Source organism: Lotus japonicus, chromosome 1 (genome assembly GCF_012489685.1).
Source record: "Lotus japonicus ecotype B-129 chromosome 1, LjGifu_v1.2".
Taxonomy (NCBI): Eukaryota; Viridiplantae; Streptophyta; class Magnoliopsida; order Fabales; family Fabaceae; genus Lotus; species Lotus japonicus.
The window spans coordinates 84,276,821-84,283,323 of NC_080041.1; positions in this window are offsets into that span (position 1 = coordinate 84,276,821).

Consider the following 6,503-nt stretch of genomic DNA (forward strand, 5'->3'; position numbering starts at 1 on the left):
ATCGGTTGCTAAATGGGTTAAATCAGACACTGAATCATGTAGCGGCTGAATTTTTACCGCATCCAAAATATTGGTCCCTACTGCTAGTAATCGAATTGACGACTGAATTTAGCAGATGTTTCAAGATCGAAATCAACATCAGTTCGACGATGAATTGCATTTTAGATTATACTTCTTTGTTTTTAACGATTGAATGTAGCATACAGATATATCATTCATGAATTCAAAGTATCATTTAAAATGTTGATATGTCATAAGTACAAATAATAAGTTCTATAACACGAGTTTAAGGCCATCGTAGGGATGAAACAAGGGTAGAACTTACCATGCCTTCCCCCTCTCTTTGCCTCTCATTTCCTTCCCCTCAAAGTTTTTCCCTTCCCTTCCCTTCCCTTCCCTCCCTACAAATCTATCAAACAAAGCCTTATGTTTCATTTTCTAAGGGATTAGGTTGGAGCTATTATGGTGAATTTGATATACCAAATCACGATTAATCAAAGAGATTGAAATTAGGATTCTTAGTCAAACGAAAATACACCCAATGTGTCCAAAACACAAAAACAAGTAATTTTCATTTATTGTTATTTTTAAATATGAACATTTTATTTTGTGGATCTTGAAAGAGTGCATCACAAGCTAGCATATGATTTCACTGCTATAGTTAAGATATCTCGGAACAATGTCACTACTTCTGATGTACAAGCTACATTGTGGGTTCAAACACCAGATCCTGAAGTGCAGTGCATAAGAATTGCTAGGTTAGTGTCTATCTTATTTCTTTATTAGAATGATCCCCTAACAAATTAAACAATAACAACATAGTCTTTCCCCATTTGGCGTTGCTTGCATGAATTGGAACTCATTGCTAGAATGTTCTCTAAAAAATTGTTTTTAATTACTGAAAAATTCTTGTGCTTACTAAAGTGTGCAGGCAACAGATCAAGGTTGGGTTGAAATGTAGGGAAAGTTAATTCCTTGCAATGCCTCCAATTCAAGAGTAGTTCTTTATTTAATTAGCAGGTCCGCCTCCAGGAATTGACATTCTGGTCAACACTGTGATTGTAAAGCCTGCAGCTAAAACACCACCTTCAACACCTCCAGATTTTGAGGTTTTGCTTTCATCAAATTTTCTGTAAATTACTTTCAAAATTAAGACCTTAGCATAATTTTTTTCTCATAGTTGTCATACCCAACTCAAACAAGATTGTCTGTGTTTTAAGAAAAAAAAAAACTAAGAACTTAACTGATGCCTTGATCTACTTTATGTTGTATAGCTAATTTTGTACGTTTCAATACCCTGGTCCCTGAGTATGGATGCTGTTTTGCAGGATGTTACTTTTGGTGTTAACTTGTGCCAATTGAAATATAATATATAATATATATATAACTAAGTGTTTCTTTGGTTGCAATGTCATGCAGAATGTAAGCCCAATCATAGATAACTAAATTAATTTCATTGTTTACAATGAAATGTAATAATTTATACAGTCTAAATCATCAATATATAACTTACTTTCCTACTGTAACAAATATATATATATATATATTTAATAACTAATAATGTCAGCATCATCATCAGGTTGTCATTGTCAATTACTTGTGCTTATCCATATCTTAGTATTTTTCTTAAATAAAGAGGTGTGGTAATAAAAATAAATTAATTAACATTTCTCACCTCAAATGCTCAAACAAAACAACCATGCGCATTGGAACATATTTCTTGCAATAAAGGACATTGCATGAAGTTTTCTCATTTGTACAAATTAATATTCTAGGCAATTTTTAAAAACTTGGCGGTTGTTGATTTTATTTAATATTTTAAATAATAAATTTATATAAACTATAAAAATCAAGTAATGTAAAAATTTAAATCAGTATTACGCCACTTTTGAATTAATGACACATATATGATTTAAAATACGCATATGTAGTCAGGAACACCATTTTTCAATCTTCTTTATGATTTCATACTTTTTATTCATATTGGCCTTAGTTTGTAAATATTTTTATCAAATGGTGTTTTTTTAGTAGTTATTGTTTTTGTTGGGTTATGCCCATTGGCCACTAGTGTCTCCTTTTGGGACAGAACACTACACTATTGAATGCGGGTTTTTCAACAAGGCGCATAATAGTTAGATTCTTAAGCATTTAGTCCAAGATTTAATTATGTGCACAGAAGTTGTTGTTTTTTTAGGGAAAATGATTTTGAGGCTCAAATAAATTAATCTTTTGAATATGGTATGTGAGTATAGCTTAGTTTAAAAAATCAAAAAAGGTGACGAGTGCGAATAATCGAATCAGCATTATTTGGTGCTTTTTCACAGTGTGTCATTTTTAGATCCCCTTGGAGCTAAAAGCGTATCACTGAAAATGACATTGATCAATCACAATTCAACACCTGGATTTACAAATGCTCCAATGTTCTTTCTTTAATCTTTAGGATAACTTTTCGGTGTTGTCCCAAGGTCACTAGGGAACAAAATAACTTGTAGGTAGTACAAGAAAAATAAACAACAAATTATTTGTTTTTTCTTTTGAAAGTAACAAATTATTTGTTAATATAATTATTAAAATGGCATTAACAGAAAAACTAGAAAATACCTATAAACAATTAGAAATAACATTGGAAAAATTGAAAAAAATATTTCAATACTAATTGATGTTACATAAAAATATTTAAATTATAACAAAGAAGAAAATTAAGTGAAATTAACGATGTAAAATAAACCTTAATAATATAAGTATATATAGGAAAAGATGAAAATTATTACAATTTGGGAGGCTCAAGGCATGTTTGATTTAAGAGAGAAGGAGGGAAGAGGGAGTGAAAGAAGTGAGAAGAGATAAGATGAATAAAGATAAAGATTTTTTTGATTTTTATCATAATTACCAAGGTGGCCCTAGCCTTTGGGGCTAGTACTTACCCGGCTAGCAGACAACCGGAAATCCTTGAAAAATAGATTAAATTTGGTAGGTTGTTTGATATAATTGAAAGAACAAAGAAATATAATAAATGCTAAAATTATATGAAAGTTAACCAACTATTAGCTGCTTTTGGAGACTTAGTCGCCTTAGATGGTATGAGATGCAAAACCAAACATGTTAATAGATGTTTGAGAGACATTCAAGAAAAATGATTTTTGTCTCAAAATCAATTATACGTAAAAAAAAATAGAAAGAGTAGCTTTTGTGTTGAACATGATCAATTATGTGATTTCAAAAGTGAATTTCATAGCATTGTGAATGATAACAATTTTCAAGAGTGTTTTTTTTTTAGGTGTTTGCTGTGGTACCTTAATCCAGATCAAGGTATGGTACCCTAAAATGATATAGAGCAATAGAAAACATACAATTTAAGCTTAGAGGAAGATGATGGAGAAAGATTTAGAGGTTTAATATGGGTGGAGCATGAAGAAAGAAGATTCTAACATGAAAGGAATTTAGATGATCTCTCAGAATTGAAAGTTGAACTAAAAACCGTAATTTTCATATTGTGTATTATATAACATAAAGAAGCTTAAAAAGTCTATGTTATTAATTCACTAAGCCGATTATTAACCTTTTTAAAATTGCAATAATAAATCATTTCGCCTTTTTCAACAAAATTATAACTTAAAATATCACATGGGGTACCACACCCGAAAAAAATTATGGGTACCACAGAATTTACTTTTTTTTAATAAATGACTTTAAATATAAATCATTTCAATTTCAATATTACTTCAACCCAATTTTACAACAATTAACTTTACAAAAATCGATTATATATATCCAAATCATTTGTAACAATTACACATTTACACTTGTACTTAGTGATGATTTAATTACAATGATTGTTGAATAATGAAATTTGAGTTTTGAAATCATTAATTTTTATTAAAATCTTCATATATAGTTTTATAAGTTTTTTAGTTGAATAAACTGTATATATAAGTTAGTAAAATATTAAAAAAATGGCAGGATGATGAAGTTTAGATTGTAAAGTTCAAACGCTAGATATATCGTTTATCATATTTTGAATGATAACAATTTCAAGAGTAAAAGTGATGTGATTAAATATAACATGTGAATTGTATTTCAGGAAATCACACTTATACCCCTCATGCTTTATCGTCTAAAGAAGTAGTGCAAGATGATGATAAGAAGACAAAGAAGAGACTGGTCAAAGCAGCGACAACCAAATGAATGCTGAATCTACTAAATGGTCTGACCAGAAGAAGAAGAATGATCAAAGCATATGGAAAACCATAAATTAGCAAATGAAAGCTACATCCGCAAGATCATCTAAGCAAGGGAACATCGTATCTGCTACATCGTCTATCCACAGACAAACATAAGAAGAGATAAAGATACAAGAAGAGTCAAATCATCAAGCTCGTCTTCATAAGGAGAAGCCAAAGCATAAAGCTCATCTGCACAAGGCGATCAAAGCTTCAAGTCAACACATGCAAGATCAAGTGAAGCTATTAGATCGTCTAAGAAGACTGCACTCAACGTCTACGTTCAAACATCTATCTCAAGGCTGACTAAAGGAAGCAATGTTCAGAGAAAAGAACTTCATATTCAAATGAAAATATCTCTGACATTCTTGAGGAGAAAGTCAAGTGCTGAGACATCACGTGATACCCTTTAAAGCACGTTGATAAAGGAAACAAGTACAAGATGTCAACAACAAAGTTTCCTCTTTCTCTCTCAAGCAAGAAATGAAGAAATGAAGCAAAACTTATTGTCTACGCCTATTAGCATCAATCTGATTCGGGCAACACAAGACAATCCATTTCTAAAGAAGAAGAGATTTTGGTCAATTGTTATCACTCACATTCTGCATGACCAAAATAAGAGAAAAAGAATAAAGATGAGTCAATTAGAATCATCGTCTAAAGCCTACATGAACGATGGAAGAAGAACTTCTTAAGGGCTCAACGTTTATCACGAATGAAGTCTGCAACTTTAGAAGGAAAGTAAGAAGATGAGCTTCACAATCAAATCATGTGAAAGAAAGCAGAATGAATAAAGCATGAATCATCATCTGAAGAATTGAAGAAAGATCGTCTGAAGTAGAAACAAGATGACAGAAGTAAAAAAAAATCTAAAGAAGGAATCAAACTTACAGTCAAAGAAAGCTACAAAGTCAAACCAAGTACACTTCTCGTTTAAGAAGAAGTCAAGAAAGATTTGTGCAGAAGTTTCAAAGAAAAAATCTCAAGATCTAAATAATGCTATGATGAAGATGAAGGAACCGTGGTGTCACAATCAAATTGTCATATTTGTACACCAACGGATAGAAGTTCAGACCTATGCTACATGCTAGATGACATAATACATCTTTGCGGCAAAAGGTCTCAATCAAACAGTACTACACTCTGAGACAAGTACACTTTATATCGTTTGATCCAACAACTAGAATCTTCATGAAGAACAAGCTTCAACGGCTACAATCCATCTCACAAAAGATTCAAAAGTATAAAGGGGAGAAGTGAACACTTGAAGAATAAGCTTTTCAGCTCATCGGAGCAAGCTTCTAGGCACACATCTAAAGGAGTCTTTGTGCTCAAGAAAATAAAGCCCACAACTTCAGAAGTCGATGATCCACTCAAATGAATAGACTTTAATCATCGCCTGCTTCAACATGGAGAGTAAATTTTCTTAAGAGTCAAATCCTCTATAACTCTTTCATGTATTAGAACATAAAGTATACTCCTAGAGTCAAATCCCATACAAAATACTTTATCATAAACTTTAATGTATCTACCATCACTCTTTCTAGAAGAGACTCTTGTAGATGAAATGATCTTGAGAAAGATCATTTAAGGAGAAGTCCTTTAAACTTGTTGTAAAGGAGGAGTCCTGATAATACTTAGTGAGGGAGAGTCCTTAGAATACTCATATTTCCTAGAGAGGCAGAGTCCAAAGAATACTCGTTTTGCCTGAAGAGGCAGGTCCAAATAATACTTGTAAGGAGAAGTCCTTGATACTTGAGGTGAGTGAAATCTTGGTGATGCCAAGGACGGGATGTAGCCTATCGTTCTAGGGGTGAACCAGGATAAAAATGATGATGTGCATCGTCTACTTCCCTAGCTATACATTTCCACTGCACCAAACGATTTCAACAGAGATGATGAATCTCTTAATCGTATGAAAATCCAAGTTTTTGGATGACACAATTCAAACTCCGCTTTCTTGTGCTACTCTGATCAACTTCATAGATAGCCTCCCAAAATGGAACATACACAGTAAAACACAAACTATCGTTCTTTTACAGAGATTTGTAGAGGCATAATCTGCTCCTTTTTTCAAATCTGTCTGAACTTTGAAAATTCTATCATTTGGAGATTATACACGCAACAAAGCAGAAACGATTGATGTGCCCCTTTTTTCTCAAGGGTGGAGGAAACATATGCCCATATGTTATTCTCTTGCTCTTATACTCGGAGAATTTGATCAGAGTGCTATAGTTGGTTAGCTATTTTATATTGTTCCGCCAAGGAGCGCTCGAATGCACT